The sequence below is a fragment of the Ovis aries genome, chromosome 3 (assembly GCF_016772045.2).
Source record: "Ovis aries strain OAR_USU_Benz2616 breed Rambouillet chromosome 3, ARS-UI_Ramb_v3.0, whole genome shotgun sequence".
In the NCBI taxonomy this organism is placed as follows: Eukaryota; Metazoa; Chordata; class Mammalia; order Artiodactyla; family Bovidae; genus Ovis; species Ovis aries.
This window is the reverse complement of record NC_056056.1, coordinates 30,699,175-30,724,252: the sequence shown is the minus strand read 5'-3', so window position 1 is coordinate 30,724,252 and position 25,078 is coordinate 30,699,175. Positions and strand designations below refer to the sequence as shown.

At 43.3% G+C, this 25,078-nt stretch overlaps 1 long non-coding RNA gene across 3 annotated transcripts in view; it reads left to right on the top strand.

Moving 5' to 3' along the window:
* The window catches only part of LOC106991039 (uncharacterized), a 481,826-nt gene that overhangs the window by 440,916 nt on the left and 15,832 nt on the right, over nucleotides 1–25,078 (top strand). For 2 of the 3 annotated variants that reach the window (XR_009599769.1, XR_009599771.1), the window contains exons 9-12: nucleotides 6,892–11,967; nucleotides 12,066–12,191; nucleotides 22,425–22,494; nucleotides 24,711–24,764. This is a non-coding gene — a long non-coding RNA (uncharacterized LOC106991039). The remainder of the gene's footprint in view (nucleotides 1–6,891; nucleotides 11,968–12,065; nucleotides 12,192–22,424; nucleotides 22,495–24,710; nucleotides 24,765–25,078) is intronic. The other variant, XR_009599770.1, reaches the window with a different exon arrangement.

Here is a 25,078-nt window from a genome sequence, read left to right as displayed (position 1 = left end):
TGTATGCCCGTTGTCTTGAAGTAACTATTGATATTGCATCCTTTCATTCTCAAAAGTGTCCCACTTTGGAAAATAATTAACTTTGAGGAAATCTGTCAGACTAGACAGGGATTGTTGATGAGACTGAGGCAAGTTTGAGCAATGAGATGGCCAACTCCTGTCCTTTCCCTTACACTACAGAACAGGCACCTCTGTCCCTAACTTTATAAAAAATCTCACCTGCCTGATCATGTAACAAGATATCTTGGTCACCTCACTAATGCAAGTAATAGCTAAGGCTCAGAGAAAAAGAAAAAAAAAAAGTGTGTAGTAAAAATTAATGGGTCCTATAATAAAATTCTTGCCTTTGTCTATGGGAAACATTCTTATTCAAAGCCTATCTTCTCTTCTTTTACTCACAGACCCCCAAAAGCTTGGGTATCTTATTTCCTACCCACAGGTGATTAAAAGGATAGGTTAGAAAGAGAAAGAATGCCTAAGGCAAACACTTCAGCATGAGCAAGCAGTGAAAGTAGCTTACATGAGAGGAAAAGGCAGAAAGCTTAAAAAGAAATGTAAGAATTGCCGTGCAAGTACAAACAAGCCAGCCTGGTGTAGAAAATCCATGCAGAGGGCAGTATTGGGAGTTCATAATGATGACCTTGAATTATCAGGAAAATGTTTCCTTGCATTTGGTAGGGTGCATTTAAGAAGTTAGGGTAGCATGGATCATTTTCGATCACATCTCTATCCTAGACACTTCATATTCCTTAAATTAGACATATAATAGGTAAATCTTCAGTAAGCTGAACACCTTAATTATATGGAATGACTTAACCTTCTGAGAGTCCTGGGCAGCTAAGACTCTAATAGATAAAGAAAGGCACTTAAGTCATCTTTTCTGTCCTCAATGACTTCAAATTCAAATTCTTGTTGATATTACAAGTTTTCATCCTTCCTAGATGTCTTTGCATTTTTATAAAAGACTTTAAAAGACCAAAATGTCTTATAATCCTAAGGGAGTCGAGTTCTGGTAATATAATTCTAGACACTAAGAACACAGGAGGAAAATTTTAGGGGCCAGAGGATGTTTTCTGGTTATCCATGCAGAGACCATCCGGGCTTTTCTTTGTGTGAAGGTAGTCCTGTAAAAGGGGTGATCGTCTCAGTAGCTCGTGTCCTTGGGAGTCATCAACTCCCACCTCTGAGGGACCCTCTGGGCCTGAACCATGTCCAGGGGACAAATAGCAGAGTGAGTCAAACATGCTCCTGGCTGAGCAGAAGGTGAAATGGTCCACAGAGTAACTGAGGTACTGCTGCTTCTGGTGCTGGTGGTAAGTCGCTTCAGTCGTGTCTGACTCTGTGCAACCCCAGAGATGGCAGCCCACCAGGCTCTGCCGTCCCTGGGATTCTCCAGGCAAGAACACTGGAGTGGGTTGCCATTTCCTTCTCCAATGCAAGAAAGTGAAAAGTGAAAGTGAAGTTGCTCAGTTGTGCCTGACTCTTAGCGACCCCATGGACTGCAGCCTACCAGGCTCCTCCATCCAGGGGATTTTCCAGTCAAGAGTACTGGAGTGGGGTGCCACTTGGTACTAATCAGAAACAAAATTAGCAATCATTTAAGTGCCAAGTGCCAATCATTTAAGCTTCCCTGGTGGCTCAGAGGTTAAAGCGTCTGCCTCTAATGCGGGAGACCTGGGTTCGATCCCTGGGTCAGGAAGTTCCCCCTGGAGAAGGAAATGGCAACCCACTCCAGTATTCTTGCCTGGAGAATCCCATGGATGGAGGAGTCTGGTGGGCTACAGTCCATGGGGTCGCAAAGAGTCAGACACAACTTGAACGATTTCATTTCTCTTTCACTTTATGTGCCAAGTGGTGCTGAGCTCTCAGAGTCAAGACTGCTGGGGTCTGAGAACTCTGGCTGCATATCCAGTAGGTTTCTGTTCATTAATTCCATCCATGGCAATGTATAAAGTGTAATAAAAACTCAGTGGAAAAAGTTAGAAGAGTTGGAGCTTTTCATAGTTATCCTCAGGACACACCAATTCTAAAACAGAGGAAGAAAAGATGGATGAGGCCCCCTCCACCGCTTTGTTGTCCTGCTTCATGGGTGTCCCTGCAGGAAACTCAACCTGGAAGGTAGAAGAGCTTCTGGGGGGGATAAAGGCTCCTGATGGAAGGAGGGCCGCTTCCCCTTCAGAGGGTCAGTCCACTCTCTTACCTAAACCCTCTACTGAGCAGAATAGCTCTGAGACTGGGGACAGTCACTGTGATGCATTTTTGTGTGTCCTTCCCCAAAGAGATCCAGGTTTGCATTTCCTTGATAACTTTTGGTGCCCCTCCCAGAATGTCACTAACTGGACACTCACTTTCTCTGGGAGGTGAAACTTTGGTCTCTGATATCCAGGCAGGAAAGACAGCCACTGGGTCTAAACAGCCCTATGTTGACTCCTCTTAGCACCTCTGTGCTTTTGGAGTGCTGGTTTCTCACTCTCTTCTGCTGGAGAGAAAAAGACTATAAGGCCATGAGTAACTGGTTCAAATATTCAGGAACCAAATAAATCTTATCATCTGGATCTTGGGCAGAGGTGGGGAGAGTGGCTTCTTCTACTTCTGGTGCATGATCTCAGGTACATGGACATCTTTATGAAATACATGTTTATTTTCTGTGGTTAGTATTTATGACTTCCTCATGTTCAAAGAGTCGGACATGACCGAGTGACTAAGCACAGCACACAGCACATATAAGCTAGAGGATTATTCTCCTGCTGCCTGGCTGGGTTCACCTTTATATAACTCAGCAATCATGGCACTGTTCATGTGCTGGGAAAAGATGTACAAAGGGAGGGGTTGTAGGGGTGGTGGGGACCCTTGGCACTAAGAACTAGGAAGGCAGTCCCCAGTGCAGGAGGAATGCTGATGCCAGCAGACACAGTTTAATTCTCAGTTTCTGATGCGTGTCTCACTCGGGTTCCATGCCTTTACCCTGTGTGTTATGAACTGAGTTGTGCCCCTCCAAATTCATGGGTTGAGGTCCTACACCCCAGTGATGCGGAATGTGATTCTTTTGGAGATAGTGTTTGGAGCAGTACTGAAGTTAAAATTAGGTCATTAGAATGAGCCTTACTTCCATCTGACCAGAGTCCTTAGGAGAAGAGGCGATTAGGACATAAACACGTGCAGAAGGAAGACCGTGAGATGATGCAGGGAGAAGACGGCCATCTACAGGCCAAGGAGAGAGGCTTTAGAAGAAGCCACCATGCCCACACCTTGGTGTCAGACTCCTAGTCTCCAGAGCTGATCGAAAACACACTTTTGTTGTTTAAACCACCAGTCTGGGGTACTTTGTTATCATGGCCCTAGGAGACTAATATGCTATGCAGAATCTCACTTCTGCCCAGTCCCCCTCCCTCACCAACCCAGGCAACTGGTATCATGGTCTCTAGTGGGGAGTAAGGTCACTGAGTTTGGTTTACCATATGCCACCTGATCTCAGAGTACTTACTACTTTAACATCTTAAAAAACATATCTGCTGTTCTACTCAGAAAAGCCAAAGTTAAAATATATTAGGTTTTATCTAGTCCAGGCATTTAAAAGTCAATTGCTGTGACTAGTAACAAGGACTCTCAAGAAATTAAGGGAAGAGTGGCTGACCCCAGAGTGGAGGCTCCAGAAACAGGTTTCTGTTTGTTTGTTTTACATTTTGCTTTTTTTTTTTTTCATGGAACTATACTTGGCTTACAGTATCATATTAGCTTCAAGTATAGCACATAGTGATTCAATATTTTTATAACTTATGCTTCATTTAAAGTTGTTATAAAATAATGGGTGTACTTCCCTGTGCCGTACAATAAGTCCTTGTAGCTTATTTATTTATCTAAAATATTTATTTGTTTGTTTGGCTGCATCAGATCTTAGTCGCATGCCAGACTGTCATTTCGTCCTGCAGGATCTTTTGTTGAGGTGCGTGGACTCTCTAGCTGTGGTGCAGGGGCTCAGTCGTTGCGGCACTGGGGCTTAGTTGCTCCACAGCAGGTGGGCTCTTAGTTCCCTGGCCGGGCATTGAACCTGCGTCCCGTGCATTGCTTACATAGTAGTATATATGTTGTGATCTTCTACCCCTGTCACGCCCCTCCCCCTTTCCTCTCTCCACTGGTAGACACTAGTTTCTTCTCTATAACTGTGAATCTATTTTTGTTTTGTTATATTCATTCTTTTGTTTTGTATTTAGATTCCACATGATAGTGATAAAATGCAGCATTTGTGTTTCTCTGACATATTTCCCTAAGCCTACTCTCTCTGTCCATCCATGTTGTTGCAAATGACAGAATTTCTTTCTTTTTTATAGCTGAGTAATATTCTGTTGTGTATATATGCATCTTCTTTATCCATTTGATGGGCACTTAGCTTGCTTCCATATTTTGGTTATTATAAACAGTGTAGCTATGAACACTGGGGTGCATATATCTTTTTGAATTAGTGTTTCCCTTTTTTTTTGTTTTGGATATACTCAGTAGAGGAACTGCTGGATCATATGGAAAAAAAAAAACAACTGCAAATAATAAATGTTAGTGAGGATGTGGAGAAAAGGGAGGCCTAGTACACTGTTGGTGGGATTGTAAACTGGTGCAGCCACTATGGAAAACAGAAACAGCTTCTGATGTTTCTTAAAGAGTCATTTACCCCCATTCCTAGGCCAGAGAAGAGACTCAGTCTAGATCTGGGATATAATATAAGGAATTCTAGAGTTCTGAGGATGGCCCAGGTTAGTTGACCCAGCAGGAAGTAAGGTGTACTATCTCCCAGGGAAAGTCCAGACTGAGATGATAAAGCCTAGTGGATGGGCACAGAGGCTCAGTATAGGTACACACACACACACACACACACACACACACACACACACACACACACACAATGGTGGAAGATTGAGACCTGTCTGAACGAAAGGGTTTCCCAGGGGAGAAAAATTCTCTCCAGGGAAGGAGGGTTCATAAAAGCAGAATGATGGAGGAGGCTGGGCACTGCCCAGATAAGAGATAAAAGACCATATATAGTTCATTCTTGAATTTAAGGATACCTCACTGACTAAATATGTGAAGAAAGACTCCTTGGAAGTCAAAAAGGGAGGAGGTGTCACCTCATAATATGTGATGCAACTGCCCATAGGCCTCTTCACTATAATCCATCTTGGCTAAGGGATGAGCAAGTACACATGGGAGGTTCCTGAGATATGCCAAACACGGCCTCAGGATTAGGAAAATCAAAATGATTGGCCCAAGGAAACCCGGAAGAAATGCCCCATAAGAGTAATTGAAACTGCTACGAGGGTGCGACTCAGCCGCTCTCTTTCTCTGAGCCTGCCCATGTCTCTATCCAAACATACTATACTCTTTCTCCTCTTGATAAATACTTTCTGTGCACGTGCTCAGTTACTCAGTCATGTCCAGCTCTTTGCAACCGTGTGGACTGTAGCCTGCCAAGCTCCTCTGTCCATGGAATTCTCCAGACAAGAATACTGGAGTGGGTTGCCATGCCCTCCTCCAGTGGATCTTCCCAACCCAGGGATCAAACCTGTGTCTCATTATGTCTCCTGCAGTGGCAGGCAGATTCTTTACCACTAGCACCACTTGGGAAGCCCAGTAAATATTTTACTTATTTTACTAAAAAACAAAACAAAACAATAACAACCAAGGACAATAAGAATCAGAGGAAAACAAAACCCTCAGCTTTATTTTACTGCCCCAAACAGAGGTGTTGCACTGAGCTAGCAGAGCCAGCAATCAAAGAGGCCCTGTCACCTGTCATATCTGCCTGTCCTTCCCAAGGTGCAAGCCAGGACAGCCCACCCTTCTGCATAGCTCATTCCCACATCATCTACACTTTCCAATAAGCTCTTGCTATATTAGATTGCTTCTTGGAAGAGCCAAATATTAAAAATCACTGGTCAGTCAGTTCTTTATTTTGTTATTCACCAAACTGATTTTTTTTTAAGCTCAGAACCAATAAAGCTGTGACAGCGAAGAACAGATATAGATTTCTCGTTCGCACACACTCATATATAATAATAATAATAAAACTTTATTAAACAAGAGACATGTTGTTTCAGGGAATTTTTCTTTTCCCTTCTCTGGTGCCCCAAGGCTAAAATATACAATCTTATTAACTTCCTAAAAGAAATACTCCATTCTCTTGGTGAAAACGCTGAGCATTCATCTTCTTGGACCTGGAAAATGAGACAGGCCATTGGCATGAAGTAGGTGGGCCACAGTTCCATCCAGGGAAATCTAGGCCCCTGAGTCTGATTAGGAGAGGCCCAAGGAATCTGCATGGAGTCCACTAAACCTTCCAGAATAGATCCTCCTGGGTGTCTCAGGCCAGGAAGCAAAGGACAGAGGACCTGAGAGCATGTTACAACAGCAGGGCATGCCACATCTGAGGGGACTGGTTGCTGCTAACTGCTAGTACTCAGTCATGTCCAACTCCCTGCCACCCCATGGACTGTAGCCCACCAGGCTCCGCTGTCCATGGGATTTTTCTAGGCAAGAATATTGGAGTGGGTTGCCATTTCCTTCTCCAGGAGATCTTTCCAACCCAGGGATCGAACCCTGGCCTCTTGCATCTGCTACACTGGCAGGTGGACTCTTTACTACTAGTACCTTCAGGCTCCTGGTCAACTATTCAGGGGACTGAGGCTCAAACAGGGGCTGCCGGTTACCTAGCCACACAGAATAACTGATGGAGCAGGTAACAGAAGCCTGCCCTCCTGTTCCAAGCTCGTTCCTCCTTTGTCTCTCATTCCACAGTCCTGGGATGACCTCTAAGCATCTTCAATTCCTCCATCGCCTATGAAGTGGCTTTACACTCCTCTGGAGGATCAAAGCCTTGTCTTCCCCTCCCGTTTCTGCCCACAGCAAAAGCAGGCTCCACGCCACGGACACAAGCTGGGGGTTCCGTGAGTATCAGCCAAAATCTGTTGAGGAATAAACGACCTCTGCCAGGTGGTGAAGAAGACCAGGACTCAGCAATGACATTCATGGCATTCCACCTGACCATGGATGATGTTCGCTCCAGGGAGCGCTGAGCTGCAGTGAGAATCCCGAAGTGGCCTGAAGCTGGGAGCTGCAGCCCTGTTTTCCCGGGGCCAGAGCCTATCATGGAGGAGAAGACAGGAAGCAGGCTGCCATCGAGGGTGTTTAGAACAGAGAAGTATCGATTCCTCAGGTAAGACTGCCTTTGGACAGCCAGGGGATTACAATTAGTTTGGGAGGAAAGAGGAAGGGATCTAGGACTAACTGAGGGGATGATGACCACTGAGAGACAACCTGAGGATCTCAGGCAGGGCCCGGATGCCGAGGCAGAGCAGTCCTCCCACCTGTGATGCTTAGCTCCGCCTGACTCTGCACACCAGCATCAGGATTTGAGGTGGTGTTCACGAGTGTGTGGCGGTCATAGGCAGGATTGCACCTTTCTGAATGTCATACACTGAAGCTTGAACCTGTATTTGGAGATAAGTCCTTTCAAGAGGTAATTAAGGTTAAATGAGGTCATAAGGATGGGGCTGTAATCTGATTGGACTAGTGTCCTTATGAGAAAGGATAGTGACACCAGAGTTCTCTCTCCACACATGCACCCAGAGAAGAGAGCGCGTGCAGACACAAGACATCATAAGAAAGCCAAGGAGACGAGCATCACGCGGAAGCTGCTGGCACTTGATGTTGGGCTTTTAGCCTCCAGAACTGTAAGAAAATAAATTTCTGTCATTCAGGGCTCCCAGTCTGTGATGTTTTGTTATGACAGTCTGAGCAGAGGAATATAGAGCTGGAAGTCTCAAACCAGGGAAGAGCAGAAAGAGTTTGGGCATTGCCCAAGCAAAGGGGGCTTGGATTCTTGTTGCAAACTCCAGAGGGGCATGTAGCCTCTATCTGTGAGTCTCAGCAGAATGGCACAGCCCTGGGCTCTTCACACACTGATATGGTGTGCTTTATCCTGTTCTGAGGTCCTGAAAACAAGACATTTTCCCGTCATTAGCTGGGGTCTTTCCAGGAAGGTGGTAAAAGGACCGCTGACGGCCTTTGTAGCCATGGGACTCTACCTATAGGAAGGACGCACACAGTGATTCATCACTGAATGTGTTTTAGTGGGATTTTTAAACTGCAAGATTAGAAGTCTTTTACTTCCAGAGAGAGGAGCAAAAATGGGCTAATTATCAATGAGTATTTACCTGTCTCAGATTATATATTCCAGATACTGTTCAGTGAAACCAAATCAGGCGACTGTCAATATACACAATGTTCAGCAGAAATTGTCAAGATATTTTCACTGCAGAGGAGAGAGTTCTAATATGTACAACAGCTGCAAAGCATCAGACAAATTCCCTCGTCCACCCTCCTGCCCACCATTAGCAGAGTTAATTTCCAGGGATCCTCCCAACGTTTCTCTGACTACCACTCAGGCCGTATCAGCAGCCAAGTTCTGGATCCCGGGTCCAGCTTCCACCCTCAGCCCCTCTGTCTGCTGCCTTTTCCTTTAGATCCCATTTGAGATCAAACACCGAATGTTGTCCAAGCAATTACTGTGCACTCAGCTCCACGCTTTGCTGAACGGCGAGATAGCGACTGCAATGACCTCTGCGGTCACTTCCAACTTGAGAGACAGGGTGGAAGGATGTTCTTCCTCAAAACTCTCAGGTCTTGCTCCCTCCAGGAAGCCTCCCTGATTTCAGACAATGGAAGTGTTCGCTAAGCCCTATTAATTCCCTTTCCTCCTGCATGTAAAGATAGACTATATTTTCCTACCTCCCCTTTGTGGCAATGTGGTCCATGTGACAATGAAACGTGGGTGGGAGTGATGTATGTCATTTCCAAACTTGGCTTCTAACGCTTTCACTTTTTGCCTGTCTGCCAGTGGGAGAGGGAGAAAGTGTAAGATGCCAAGGTCCTGGGAGATGGTGGAATCTGCTCTATCTGAAAAGCCTGGATCCCTTAGTGAGTACATGGAGCAGAGCCCCCTCTTCCCGCTACTGCATTAGACAGTGAGAAGAGTAAGAAATAAACTTGTATTGTGGTGAAGTCACTGAGAACTGGAAGTTTTTGTTACAATTGCCTGTCTAGACTAGTACACTGACTCTCAAAGTTGAAACTAATAGTCATTGGATCTCTAATTGAACATGGCCTCAGATAGGAGCTTGTGAACATGTGTAGACAATTTTCTAATACAGTAGAGTTATGCACGCAAAACGTGGCCTGTCTGACTCCAGAGAGTATGCTCCCAATCTGTTTCTTCTTGAACATTCTCTGGCTGGGCTGCAGTGTAAACCATCAGGTGCTGTGCAAGACTGTAAGAGAAAACCTAACTCGTGCTATTCCTAAGCTCGAGAAAAATGATCAAATGTGCATACAGCCATTTTCATTGCACTGTGTAAATCGTGTCCCTCCTTATTTCACCAGCATGTTCCCGTCTCATCCTCTGTCTTCCCTGAAGAAACAAAAGCAGCCTTGAGGCTGGATCTCGGATCATCTCCTGGGTAACCATTGGACTGAAGGCAGCAAACTCAAAGAGAGGAGGCTTTTAGAGATGGCCTCTGTGGCACTTTGCAAACCCTTCTGGGATGCCCAGAGCTCAGCTGAGATGCAGAAATCTGTGATGACAGACTAGGTCTGCAGCCCACAGGCACATGGCAGAGAGGCCAGTAGGGTCTAAGGCTGGGGGCCCAGGACATCTGAGATGCACTTCTTCTATTTAATTGGGACATTCACAGATAGAGAAATTTGTAGATTCTCAATTATCCCTTTGCTCAGCTGCCTCCCTAGTCTGGGCCTTGGCATCACTTGCTTTGGTATAAATCATATTCTATCAGCGTAACTGCAGGGCTTTGGGGATCATTTTGGAATACGACAATGTTAATGCACTGGGTTTTGTTCCAAGCAGTGAGCCACCTCCTGGGATTTGGGGATCTCTCTTTTAAATCCAGATAGCACTAATGAGCTAGTAAGGGCTGCTGACCCCCTTGACTCAGCCTCTCACTCCTGGGGCTGCTCTGAACATTGGAACTAGCCGCATCAGCTCTGTACTGCAGCCGGCCATGGGCCGGATACAGCCACGGCTTTCCATGCAACTGGTTCCATCCGGAGGCATGCAAACAGCAATTTCTTCTTTCTTTCTTTTTCAAATTACCAACTGCACCTTAAAGTCCCTTGCACATGTAGGCTCTGGGTAAACGTTTGTGGTTATTTTGATGTCATGTGCACTGGTGTCCTTTATCACAGGGTTTGGCCAAGAGCTTTCTCTAATCCTATCCCCAGGCAAAACATTATGCTGGGATGCCAAGGAAATGGTCCTTGAAAAATGAGGGAAATGAAGAAAGACACATAGCAACAGGCAGTTGAATATCATTTAACTTTTTAGCCAGGTCTGTCTCTCAGTGCCCCAGATTTACATTTACCCACTCAAGAAGGCCTGATATGAGACTTACTGTGCATGAGGGGTGGTTCTAAGTGGTTTCTAAATGTTTACCTACTTAGCATTTTGTATTACTTTACCATTCTGTACTAGGCTTCCCTAGTGGCTCAGTGGTAAAGAATCCACCTGCAGCAGATGCAGGAGAGGCAGGTTCTATCCCTGGGTTGAGAAGATCCCCTGGAGAAGGAAATGACAACCCACTCCAGTATTCTCGCCTGGGAAATCCCATGGACAGAGGAGCCTGGTGGGCTACAGTCCATGGGGTTGCAAAAAGTTGGATATGACCAGCTGACTGAGCACACGCTCTGTTTTTTATAACTATTTTACCATAAAAAACGTAGGACAACAGAGAGCTCAGGGAACTTGGCTAAAGTCACACAGCTAGTAAGTGGTGACACCAGGATTTGAAGTTGCAAATTCTGGTTCCAGGGACCACATACTTAATCACTGTGCTGTTACTCCTGTGCCCAAAACTAGCCTCAGATGGTTTGTACTCTCTGGAATGCTGTTTTTCCTCTTCTTTACCTTCTAAATCCTAGCTCATCTTTCAAGACTAACTTACAACCTGGTCCCCACAGGAAGCCTTCCTGAATATTCTGCAGCATACTCCAATAACTCAGTGTTTCAGAGCATGGCATTTGGAATTAAACTGTATACACCTGGTTCCAAACCCAGCCCTGCCACTTACTAGCTTTATCACCTTAAGTTAGTTACTTAACTTCCATAAGCTAAGTTTTCTTATCTGTAAAATGGAGATAAATATTTCACCTACCTCACAGGGCTGTTGAGATGATTAATTGAATTATGATATCCAGAATGCTTAGAAGAGTGCTTGACTTATGCTGTATGCTGTTTATACATTTTATTGTTATTATTGCTATTATTAGCATGACTTCAAATTCTCCTCTCCTATTGTTGTTGAGTCAGTTCTTCTTTCTTTGCCTAATCATTATATCCTGCAAGATTGCAGGCTTATCTACTCCTCTTAAAGATTGGTTGTGTGTGTATATATATATATATAATATATAAATAATATTATTAATATAAACACATTATTAATACTTATCAACTAGTAGTAATATGTATTTTAATTCCATGGCATTTCAATTAGTATACTGCAGATAATAAACATCCATTTAATGTGAACAATCAATTAATGACTTGAAGATACCTAGTATTACATCCATGACCACAAAGATTCAAAAATCTCTCTCCTACTGAATTGCTTATAAATATGTCACAGGTCTTCATTGATTTCGGAATGGTGCACCTCAGGGGAAATTGAATGTCATTGTTTAAAGAAAACCATCTCCTAAATAAATGAACAGTTGCATTCATTAACTGGGGTGATTCAGTTAAAATAGGCCACAGACTTTGTGGGATTTAAATATCAATAGTCCATAGAGAAGCATCAGCCTCCAAGAATGTGTGGCTCTTGATGTGATCTTCTTAACCTTTGCTTCCTAGTCTGGTCTTCAGAGAGGCAACCACTTATTTACAATGAAGACTCTGCAGATACACCATGCCAGGTAATGGAGAGACAATTTGAAGACCGATGTCTTATTATCACTTGAGGGACCCAGCAAAGAACCACTTACAAAACCTTCTCTATTATTTGACTATTTAGGTCCTCAGGTTCATTGACTTCAGAATATCTTCAAGGAATCCTCCTCAAGTCAGTGAATCTCCCTGACTTACAAGGAGACAGGAGGCTGCTTCCTGCAGTGGACTGAGGTGGACTGCGGTGGACTAGGTCTCTGCAAGGCAGATGCATGCTGCTCCCACTGGAAATAGGGACCAGAATTCAACTCCAAGCGTATGACTGGCTCAGCACAAGAAGATGAACTCAGTTTAAAGGGGCAGGGTCTTTTGCAAGTCTTCCTGTGGGCTATTATTGTTTTGGGGGGTTAGCCTTTGGAAAGGAGGCAGGGGAAGGGTGATGGATGATGGAACCTACTTTTCTTAGAAAGAACAGAACCGCATCAACCTGCTCTGCTTTCCCAGAGCACTCTGTCTGGAGCACTGGCTCCCGCCCATCTCTGTGATCCTCAGTAGGGCTCCAAAGAGCCATGATAAGGAAGATGAATCACCAGGAAGCAGGTGCGAGGTTAACACTTCAACCCCCTACCCTCCGTTCCTCACTTCTCAAAGTATTTCCTACCTGCTTTCACATAGAACCCTGGATAGCCTGAGGGTTTTTTTCTTTCTTCCATTTCAGGGGCAGGTTTGGGATGAGCTGGTATATCATCTCATACTCTCCTGGGCACCCTGAATAAGCTATCCATGGAAAACATCCTACTAATTGCTTAGCTTTTCTGTTTATTTTTGTATGGCTGTGCTGGGTCTTTGCTGCTGTGCGGGCTTTCTCCAGTTGTGGCAAGCAGGGGCTACTCTTTGTTGTGCCGTGCAGGCTTCTCATTGTGGTGGGTGGGTTCTCTTGTTGCAGATCACAGGCTCTAAGTGAGCAGGCTTAATAATTGTGGCACACAGGCTTAGTTACCCCGCGAGCATGTGGAATCTTCCTAGACCAGGGATCTAACCCATGTCTGCCTGCATTGGCACATGGATTCTTAACCACCTTACTATCAGGGAATACCCATGTTTAGCCTTTTTTTTCACCTTCTGGCTTGGGAGGTATGTAGGAAAGAAGATGAAAGGATAAGGTCAGGAAAGAGGAAGTGGCAAGTGTCCTGGTAGAAAAGCAGTGACCACCCTGTGCTGGTTGTCCTGGGGTTGCTGTGTGTACTTCTGAGTGGCTTTCCCAGTGCTTCTAAAATCACGTTCTCCGTAACTTGTTTAGCGCACGCTTAGTATTGTGAGCCATTGTTGGGAGTATCCTTTTCCATGTTACACCTCAGCACCTTCTCCATAACATTACGCCTTTCTTCACACATTTTATTTGATTAAATGTTTCAAGCACAGTGTAAATCACCACCTCAAATCATCTCTCCATTTGTTTCCCTTGTCTCCATGTCAACCAGCAGACACGGTTGTCATCTGTTTACACTCAGATGATGGGGGTTCAACTGGACACTCTGTCTCTTTTCTCCTTGTTGTTGTTTAGTGGATAAGTCATGTCTGACTCTTTGTGACCCCATGGACTATAGCCCATCAGGCTTCTGTGTCCATGGGATGTCCCAGGCAAGAATACTGGAGTATTGCCATTTCCTTCTCCACACTGCTCCTTCAGTTTGGTTCAGTTCAGTCACTCAGTCATGTCCGACTCTTTGTGACCCCATGAATTGCAGCACGCCAGGCCTCCCTATTCATTACCAACTCCCAGAGTTCACTCAGACTCATGTCCATTGAGTCGGTGATGCCATCCAGCCATCTTATCCTCTGTTATCACCTTCTCCTCCTGCCCCTAATCCCTCCCAGCATCAGGGTCTTTTCCAATGAGTCAACTCTTCGCCTGAGGTGGCCAAAGTATTGGAGTTTCAGCTTCAGCATCAGTCCTTCCAATGAACACCCAGGACTGATCTCCTTTAGGATGGACTGTTTGGATCTCCTTGCAGTCCAAGGGACTCTCAAGAGTCTTCTCCAACACCACAGTTCAAAAGCATCAATTCTTCCATGCTCAGCTTTCTTCACATTCCAACTCTCACATCCATATGTGACCACAGGAAAAACCATAGCCTTGACTAGACAGACCTTTGTGGCAAAGTAATGTCTCTGCTTTTCAATATACTATCTAGGGTGGTCATAACTTTTCTTCCAAGGAGTAAGCGTCTTTTAATTTCATGGCTGCAGTCACCACCTGCAGTGATTTTCAAGCCCAAAAAGATGAAGTCTGACACTGTTTCCACTGTTTCCCCATCTATTTCCCATGAAGTGATGGGACCAGATGCCATGATCTTTGTTTTCTGAATGTTGAGCTTTAAGGCAACTTTTTCACTCTCCTCTTCCACTTTCATCAAGAGGCTTTTTATTTCCTCTTCACTTCCTGCCATAAGGGTGGTGTCATCTGCATATCTGAGGTTATTGACATTTCTCCCTGCAATCTTGATTCCAGCTTGTGCTTCTTCCACCCCAGCGTTTCTCATGATGTACTCTGCATAGAAGTTAAAGAGGCAGGGTGACAATATACAGCCTTGACGTACTCCTTTTCCTATTTGGAACCAGTCTGTTGTTCCATGTCCGTTCTAACTGTTGCTTCCTGACCTGCATACAGATTTCTCAAGAGGCAGATCAAGTGGTCTGGTATTCCCATCTCTTGAAGAATTTTCCACAGTTTATTGTGATCCACACAGTCAAAAGCTTTGGCATAGTCAATAAAGCAGAAATAGATGTTTTTCTGGAACTCTCTTGCTTTTTCGATGATCCAGCGGATGTTGGCAATTTGATCTCTGGCTCCTCTGCCTTTTCTAAAACCAGCTTGAACATCTGGAAGTTCACAGTTCACGTATTGCTGAAGCCTGGCTTGGAGAATTTTGAGCATTACTTTACTAGAGGGTGAGGTCAGTGCAATTGTGTGGTAGTTTGAGCATTTGTTGGCATTGCCTTTCTTTGGGATTGGAATGAAAATGGACCTTTTCCAGTCCTGTGGCCACTGCTGAGTTTTCCAAATTTGCTGGCATATTGAGTGCAGCACTTTCACAGCATCATCTTTTAGGATTTGAAATAGCTCAACTGGAATTCCATCACCTCCACTAGCTTTGTTCATAGTGATGCTTTCTAAGGCCCATGTGACTTCACATTCCAAGATGTCTGGCTCTAGGTGAGTGACCACACCATCGTGATTATCTGGGTCATGCAGCTCTTTTTTGTACAGTTCTTCTGTGTATTCTTGCCACCTCTTCTTAATATCTTCTGCTTCTGTTAGGTCCATACCATTTCTGTCCTTTATCAAGCCCATCTTTGCATGAAATGTTCCCTTGCTATTGTATAGGAGACAGGGATCAAGACCATCCCCATGGAAAAGAAATGCAAAAAAGCAAAATGGCTGTCTGAGGAGGCTTTACAAATAGCTGTGAAAAGAAGAGAAGCGAAAAGCAAAGGAGAAAAGAAAAGATATAAGCATCTGAATGCAGAGTTCCAAAGAAGAGCAAGGAGAGATAAGAAAGCCTTCCTCAGTGATCAATGCAAAGAAATAGAGGAAAACAACAGAATGGGAAAGACTAGGGATCTCTGCTCCTTGGACACCAGTTATTCCATGCTCCACAAGAGGTTTATCTTCTTAAGTCATATGTCTTGATTCAGAAAATTCAAGGGTCCCCCATTGTCCACTAAAAGTTCAGCTTAGCCTGGCTTTTAAGGCTGTCTAGAATCTGGCTCTAATTTTTTTTCTTTTCTGGGAGTCCCTAATATATACTTAATTTTTATCATTCCCCAATTTATACCACACTTGTGGCTCTTTGCATTACTACGTAATAATGCTCTGTTCCTGGGATGCCCAATAACCTCTTCCTTGCCTGTCAGCCATTCAGTTCATTTGGCAAAGAAAGAGTGCATCTTTCTCCTTCAAGGCCTGCTCTCTTCAAGGACCTGGCTTGTTTTAACCTCTTCATATCTGTTAGCTGCTGCTGTGTTTTCAGAAATATGAGTGCCTTCTGCCTATATTACTGGACCATTAACTTGATACCTTATAAAGTATAACATCAGTTTTGTGAGCCCCATCCAGATTTTCACCCTCTTATATCAATTTTTATGGACATAGGGCCCATTTATATCATCCATAAATATTTAAAAAATAACTGGTCTAAATTTCACCTTTGGGTACTAGATGGTTGGGATACAGTCCTATGCAAAAGAAAAATAATGGCCTTTTATTGTCTATATAACTGTGGGGGACATACCTTAAGGTACCAACTCCTGCTGGAATCTTTCCCTCCCTGTAGTGACCCTAAGTGGAAGAAAGGCCCACCCCTCATCATCAGAAGGACAAATCACCCTGCTCCCCCTCACCTTTGCAAACACTGTTTCATACATTTGGAATTCCCTGCTTTTCCTTTTCTCTTGATGTACTCTTTCCCAGCCTTTAATATTAATATCAAATATTATCACCCTGGGAAGCTCTGGTGGCTCAGGAGTAAAGAATCCATCTGCCAATGCAGGAAACATGGGTTTGGTCCCTGGGTCAGGAAGATTCCCTTGAGAAGGAAATGGCAACCCACTCTGGTATTCTTGCCTGGGAAATCCCATGGACAGAGGACCCTGGCAGGCTGTACTCCATGGGGTTGCAAAGAGTTGGACATGACTTAGCAATGAAACAACAATAACAATCATCACTCTATTGACCCCTTGCCAGACCTCACCCGTCCATTGTCACTCTATGCTGTTTAAAATGAGAACACAAGTGTAAAGGTTAGCACAATTGCCCAATACATGTATAACCTTACTGTTGTGTGAATTTCCATCTTTCCACATCTGTGGCCCTGTGGCTTGTCTGGAGGCGGCCTTCCATGCTGCTTTCTCATTGTCAGGGACAGGTGCAAGCTCTGAGCATCTCTCCCTAGCTCTTCCTCCCAGGTGGAGGTATTCTGGCTTTCTCCATTCCTTTGTGTGAGAACCACATTGCCAAGCCAAAGATGGGTGCTTACTCTTTGGTCACCCAGGATAATATATGGCCTTAATGAGATTTTGGCCAATGCCTGTGTCTCCCATGCCTGACACACATGTGTTTAGCCTTTATTCCTCTGAATAAATCATTTTTATCAAACCCTCCCTCCCCCGATATCTCCTGGAATTCTTCAGTTCTTCAGTGTGAGAGGCATAATCTCTCCCACAACATTTGACTCTTACTGATTATCACTACAGGAGAAATGAGGAAACAGATAATAAATATGGAGATATTATGTGCCACGCTCTGCTTAGAAGCTCACTCATGTCCGATTCTTTATGACCCCATGGACTATAGCCCGCCAAGCTCCTCTGTCTATGGGGATTCTCCAGGAAAGATTATCGGAGTGGGTTGTCATTCTCTCCTCCGGGGACCTTCCTAACCCAGGGGGATGGAACCCAGGTCTCCTGCACTGCAGGCAGTTTCTTTACCATCTGAGCCAGGAGGAAAGCCCAGCCAGGTCTGCCATTCCATTCTTTGGCTTCTTAGTATGGTACCTGGCTGAGGGAGGCAGTGTAGCACATTGATTGCTTTGAATCCCAGCTCAGCCCCCTGATAACTGAGGAGGGACTTCGGTAGCCTTTGTGACCTTTGTGTTCTCTTGGTTTTACCATCAGCAAATAGGGGACACTGAGTCTGCTTCTCAGGGTGGTGAGCATCCCACTGGAGGACTGAGATATGTGTGCTCTTAGCCCAGGGCCTGCAGTGTCATTACAGCTCAGCTCAGCTCATTCATTGCATTTAATGTCATGGCTGCTGGTCTTGCAAGAGTTATTAGCAACCGTCGTAGGTACTGGAGCTGGTATAAATTTTTCTTCACAGGAGTGGTACTCCCTGAAATTCTGCTCTTTCCTTAACCATTTTTGAAGGGCAAGAACAATCTGCCTGGAGCTTTATTTGCCTTCTCAGCAAGACTTAATGAGCCAATTCCAGAAAACTCAAGTCAAGGAGAGGGGAAGCAAAGGGAAAACCAGTCTAATGAAAAGATAAATACAAGTTGATTTCCTTAAGAAGTCCTCTAGAAGGATCTCAGATACTCATAGTTGAAGTCAAACAAACCATAGGGGAACAGCAATACAATTTCTTTATTTGACTGAAAATTATTTGGGCAAGATAAACATTGCTAAGGATTGATGTTCTTATCAATCTGAGTGTTTGGGTTCTCTACCTAGGGGCATGATTCCTGACTCCTGTCACCCTCCTTAAAGGCAGAGCAAGAGCCCAGACCTTCCCAGATATCCAAGATGAAATGATAAATTTTTTTGAGTGAATAAATAAATGATTGAGTGAATGCATGCATGCATACATGAAATAAGAAAGACGAGGCCCCTATGGCAGCCAGAACTGTAGATACAGTAATCCCAAATCCAAACCTCCAGCATTTCCTAGGAAGGACAATATATATGTAAATAGAGCCATCACATTGAGAATGTCAGGCCTCAGAGGGTTCATCTGGCACTTACAAAGGCCACTTCACATTTCTCCATGAAATTCCAAAACTTGACAGCTTTCTTAACACAGTGATGGTGAGGAATAAAAGCTTCAAAAATGATGCTATTTGAAAAGTAAACTGTTTACTGTTCCAAGGGATAATTCTGAACTTAACTACTTGGCAGCCATCAAAATGTAACCCAAGGACACAGCAGTGATTTAAAATGCAACTAGATCTTTGGGCATGCAGATAAGGGACCAGCCAACTCCACCCAAGCCTAGCTCAGTAGAACCTTAGCCCTTGCAGGGACAGGAAGGGGGTTCATGAGCTCATCTGGGTACTGCTTGGACTGAATCTTTTTGGTATTGTCTGTGGCTCAGATGGTAAAAAATCCGCCTGCAATGCGGGAGACTTGGGTTCGATTTCTGGGTTGGGAAGATCCCCTGGAGAAGGGAAAGGCTACCCACTCCAGTATTCTGGCCTGGAGAATTCCATGGACTGTATAGTCCATGGAGTCACCAAGAGTTGGATAAGAATGAGCCAATTTCACTTTCATCTTTTTTTAATTGGATGATAATTGCTTTACAATGTTGTGTTGGTTTCTGCCATACAACGATGTGAATCAGCTATAAGTGTGTGTATGTATACACACACACACACACACACACACACACACACACACACACACACCTGACCTTTTGAGCTCCTTCCCACCCCTCCCCCATTCCAGCCCTCCAGGCTGAGTGCCCTTTGCTACAGAGCAGCTTTCCACTAGCTATCTGTTTTGCACGTGATAGTGTCTATATGTCAGCGCTACCGTCTCATTTCTTCCCATCCTTTCTTTCCCCTGCTGTGTCCACAAGTCCATTCCCCATATCTGTGTCTCTACTCCTGCCTGTTTTACAGAGTAAAGAAAGTCAAAGAGGAAAAAGATGTATGTCAATGCATATATATGGAATATAGAAGAATGGAAAAATAGCACGAATGGGCTGGTCTTTACCTAAATTTGCAGGTTGAGACTCCACCTCCACTCCTGTCTCCCAGGGATATAAAGGAAGCACTACAAATGAAAACCCTGATACAGTTTTATGAAGGAAGTGTGCACTAAGTGAAATCTCAGTTAATAAGCAAATCAGATGTTCTTTAAGAAGTAATACGTGACTTCCAGGAGTAAAAGGTTGTGTGTGAACCACACTGTCCTTTGTGCCCACTGTGTGTCCTCATCTTGAGTATTAACTACATCTAGATCTTGAAATGTGCATATGTGCCCCCATGAACACACTGACACTCTGGAGCTCTACGCCTTCAAAGCATATTCGGTTCAATAAACCTTGCATATTCCTGTTTAATTTCATAAGATGGAGACCACTAGTCAAGAATCTTTGATATACAGTGGTCAGCACAATCCTCACAGGCCTATTAGCCCCTTCTTAGCTGTGGGCATCTGGTGCCCCAGGGCCTGGCAGTGTGAACTGGGGTTGGTGCCAGGGCCTGTGGAGCCAGTGCTGTTCGCAGTTTCCAAGATATGAGCTGGCAGACGTAGCCTGGTGTGGGGGTAGGACTAGATGACCTCTAAATTCCCTTCTAATCTTAAGTCCCTGCCACAGCCTTAGAAGCCATGACACTAATATTCTGCAATATTAAACTCTCATCCCTAGCCATAATTCTAAAGCCTATTTGTAGGTCTCTTCTACTTTATTTTTAGAAGACCAGTCCAAAATAGATGGTATACAGATAGAAATGTGATCCATCAGTTTTGTTCTTTTTCATTTAATTGCACCAGAGTATTAATGTAATTATGTGAAAGCACATGATCAGATATAAAGCTCTTCATACACAAAAAGTCATACATATTTCTTGACTTCAGCCAAAACACTCAGAGGCTCCAGGCAGGAATAAGCCAAGCTTCATTTTTCAAGGAATATTGAAGCCAATAAAGCAAACCAAGGAACCTGCCTATGGATTTAAAATCTGGGACACAATTCAGTTCAATTCAAGAAGTGTATATTGAGTATGTACTAAGTGTTGGGCATTGTGCCAGCTTTCTCTTTCATACAAAAGGGGCTTGTTTGCTTTTAGGGGTTGATATGACACAGATGGTTTTCGTAGAGGTGGTGAGAGGTAGATCAGAGCAAGAGCACAAATAAGCAGTTTTGCATTTAATAATCACAGTTATGAAAGCAACACAAAAGCTACCATTTACTGAGGGGTGATCATATGCCAGGGCTTATGCCACACCAAACATTATATGTGTAGATGAATGTTTGTATATATATATATATATATATATATATATGTATATATATATGTAATTCCCAATCTTTACAACTTAACAAAGGTAGCTATTCTTTCTTCCTATTTTATGTATCAGAAAACCAAGTCACAGACAGGTGAAATCACTTGACCAAAGTCACTCAGCTCTTAAGGGCTGAGCCAGATTTTGAAAATATAATGGTCTGACTTCAAAGCCAGCAGGCAGTACATTGCACCTACATTAGTCTACATTTTACCACCTGCCATAATGGCCATTAGTACTAGGCAGAAGGGAGGAGTGAGGGGCCTGTGGCACTCGGTAAGAGTGCTCAGCCCCTCCCTGCAGGCCTCCCGACACCACCTAAGCTAGGTACCTCTAATTATTAGTTCTGTATACAGGCCAGATGGGTGATCCAGACAAGAGGCATAGAAACAGCTTTTGAAGCTGGCTTTGAGCTATGTTCACTACTCCAAGTAGTCTATTTAGGTCAAGTATTTCCCAGCTACCTTCCTATAGCCTTTCTTTCTTCTAAGTCCATTTGACTACAGATGCCACCTATCTGACCTCCAGTCCATCAGCAGCTCTGACTGTGGCCCGTCTACCCTGCACCCTGGTTCCCGGTCAGAGGGCAAAGCTTGCCTGGAAGTGAGATTTTGAAATGGCACTTGGTTTGGTTCAGCTCTCTAGTCCTTCTCCTCTCGTTGGAACCGCCCAAGGGGAAGCTCATATGAAAACAGCAGGTTTCTCCCCATCAGGAAAGATACATCCTTGCCCCCTGTGATGGGCTTGGCTGGTCTGGCAGCCATAGGCAAGCTGTGTTTTATTTGTGAACATCCTTCTTGTTTCAGCAGATAATGGACTCTAGTTAGGAAACAACACAGTAAACACAACATAAACACTGAGATGTTCAGCTGGAATGAGTCTGCATATAAATAAGAGTGCTGGGAGCCAGGGAGGTAATAAGTCAGGAACACAATGGAGAACGGTTATTAAAAGAAGAGCTTGTAAAAATCTGCGACAAGGCTGAAAGCTTGGAGCATTTCTTGATTACAGAAGGACCAAAGGTGGCAGCCTATCTCGTCTGTGCTCTCACTAACTGAGTTCCTGGACATCTTACTGAAAATCCTGCTATTACTCACTTTGTTCAATTGTAAAGTTGTGATTTTATACACTTAAAAAAGTTCTAGGGCTGTTGTGAAGATGTATGCATGAAAGCATTATGAAAAAATTTACTATTGCTGTACAAATGGAAGGTTATATGATTCTTAATTTTGGAAAGTGGCTGAAATCACTGTTTTATACATCTAAGCCTTCTTACTGGTTTATTATCAAACAAAGCTATCTTTTGTAACAGAAATCTCCCAGGGACCTATGAGGCATAAGACGAATCAAAGGTATTTTCTTCTGTGTTATAGTCAAAACAGAAAGATTCTTTTTGTCATTTTATATTAGTCAGCATATTGTTGGCTATGATGCAATAACAAAGAAACCCAGCAATCCCACTGGCTTCATAACAGTAGCAGAAAAGAGGATGTTCATATCATTCTGAGGCAAGGCCTATTGTGTTTTGGGCTTTCCTCCTGTGTCTGTATTCCACACAGTGAGTTCTGAGTCCTGGGGGGCTTCTGAGACTTCTCGCATTGCCATAGTAGGGGAAGAAAGGGCTGGATCCCATGATGAGATGTTTTTAATAGTGAGACCACCAAAAGGTTTATCACTTCTGCTCTTTTCCATTGTTCAGAACCCGTTTCATGGCCTTTATCCAATGGCAAGGGAGGCTGTGACCTGTGGAGGAGTCCATAGACATCTTGGTGAGTCTGTGTCTGTCTCTCCTTTCATAAAGTTAGTAGCAGCTAATGAATACACAGGGGATCCTTGTAGTCAGGCAAGAGAGTAGACTGCTGCGATGCTGCTCCAGTGCCCTCTAAGCCTGTGGCCAGGATTATGGACTTGCATAGCTGGGGGCAGGACGAGATTCCCCAAGGACCTTACCAACCAGCTGTAGACCTGTGTGGGTCCACTGTGATTTTAATTCTGAAAAGTGATGTATCGGCTCCCTATTTATTCTGGGTAACACTTAAGTAATTTAACCATATTTCCAGGCTAATTGCTGCCATACTATCTCAGTAGCTATGATAGAGTTGGGACAGCATTACCTTTTAGCCTTCTAATGCTGAGGCTAATAGCTTTGGTCAGGCATTTTGCTATTGATTAAAATAGCACTTTATTAAAATCCTTGAATCACTGTGTGAATAGAAAAACTTGTTAAATGCAATCATGTATATCTTATAACCTAACATCTGGCATTTTCAGAGTTTGAATTCATCATCAATTACTGACATTAGTTACTACCTTCATCCTTTCTCAATTTTAAAGTGATTCAGGGACTTCCCTGGTGATCCAGTGGCTTGGACTCTGCGCTCCCAGTGCAAGGGGCCCGGGTTGGTTCCCTCATTAGGGAACTGGATCCTATATTGCTGCAACTATAGATTCCTTTACCTATCCTACCCATCACAATGAAAATGCAAAGACCTGGCACAGCCAAATAAATAAATATAAAAACTAGAGTAATTCAATGGTAACTTTTAGAGTTCCAGAAGATATCCCAGCATGGAGATTGTTGAGATTTTTGTTGTTGTTGTTCAGTTGCTAAGTTGTGTCCAACTCTTCTCAATCCCAAGCACTGCAGCACATCAGGCTCCCCTGTCCTTTACTATCTCCTGGAGTGAGCACAGATTCATGTCCATTGAGTTGGTGATGCTTTCTAACATTTAAGTTAATTAAACAAGGAGATCATTAGACCAATATTGCTCTAAAGTCATGGTGACGTATGTAAGCAAACCCAAATCTAACCTTAGGTCAGCATGACTTCAAGGTTGCAAAAGTGAACCCGAAGGGCAACCAATTGCAAACATCCAACTAGAATTTAAACTCAAGCCAATCAATGATTTCTCTACTTTGCTTCCGCCTTTACTTCATAAAAATCTATGCTTTAGCTGGAGAACTTCTGGTTTGGCATTACTTGACTGAAACCAACTTTTGCTCAAAAACATTTTAATATGCCTTGTTTTATACTTTAACAGATTCCAAGGTTATATTTTGTGACTTTGAGGCTTTAGTAGAATGGGAATCTATAGGAAGCAATTGTTACCTTAAAACAGCACTCTGTGTTTAACTTAATTTTAAGTATCTCTTCCAGATGGACAGCCAACTGTTTTCATCAGTGTTTGGAACTTCCCAGCAGTTAAATGCTGGTGTGTAAAGGTTACCTTTTCATTTTATCTTCAACAATGCAGTCTGTTCTTAGACTGAGTCCATTCTCTCTGTTTGTGAGCCTGATGATTTGAATTCACCAATCCTAAACTCCATCTGTTTGTTGCCTGAAAACAGTTGAACAGATTTCAATAAATTTAGAAATTGTAAATAAATAGTTGAATAAGCCTGAAAGATGGGTAAGATTTAAACATTGAGGATAGTCAGCCATGACATTTATGACTTTGAGATGTCTCCTCATCCACACATCAGATAAGAATTTCCTACTTTCCCACACTCCAAGTGATGACATCATTTCCTTCCATGCTTTGCAGAATAAATTCAGACTACATTTTAACTGCCATATTTGTCCCCTCTGATTTCCCTAGGTTTCTGAAATTAGTCATCTGTACATTCCTTTTGCATTTCCATAAATTTTCCTATAGAAGAAACAAACAAGAGAAAAATGATAACACAATATATAAAACATTTACATATTATCTTATTCCTAAGGAATTTGAATATATTCTAACTGTGGAAATTTTGGTGCCTTAAAGGCTATTGAAGCCCCAGGAATTCTGGGGAACACATGCTGATAAAAAATAAAAAGGAATACATGACAAAAACTTCATGTAACAAGAGCTACCTTTTTTTCCCTAGCCATTATTTACTGAAAGTATATTATATTTCAAGCCTTGCTAAGCATTTTCCATATGGTATTCTATTAATATTTACAAAGAATTTGTGAGTTATATTTTCTGTCCTCATTTAACAGATAAGGAAAGCAAGTCTGAAAAAGGTTAAGTACCTTGCCAAAATCACAATGCTGGTAAGTAGGAAAGCTGGGTCTCAAACACAAGCCTCTCTATTCTCATCTTTTGATTTCTTCTGTTTGTTTTTTATTGAAGGGGTTGGGTGGTGCCAGTGAAAAAACTTCTTCAAGTTCTTTGTTGCTTCCAGAAAGTCTGTGTTGATTAGGTAAAAGAATATGCTCAAGCTTTTGTTTCATAGATGTCTTTGATATTTCGATTTCAGATGATTCTTTTAAAGGGATGGCTAGCGCACACATACTAACTTGGTTCTATACACACAGTACTCAGAGATGGATACACGCATCTGAACATGATTAGAATCCTTTTATCT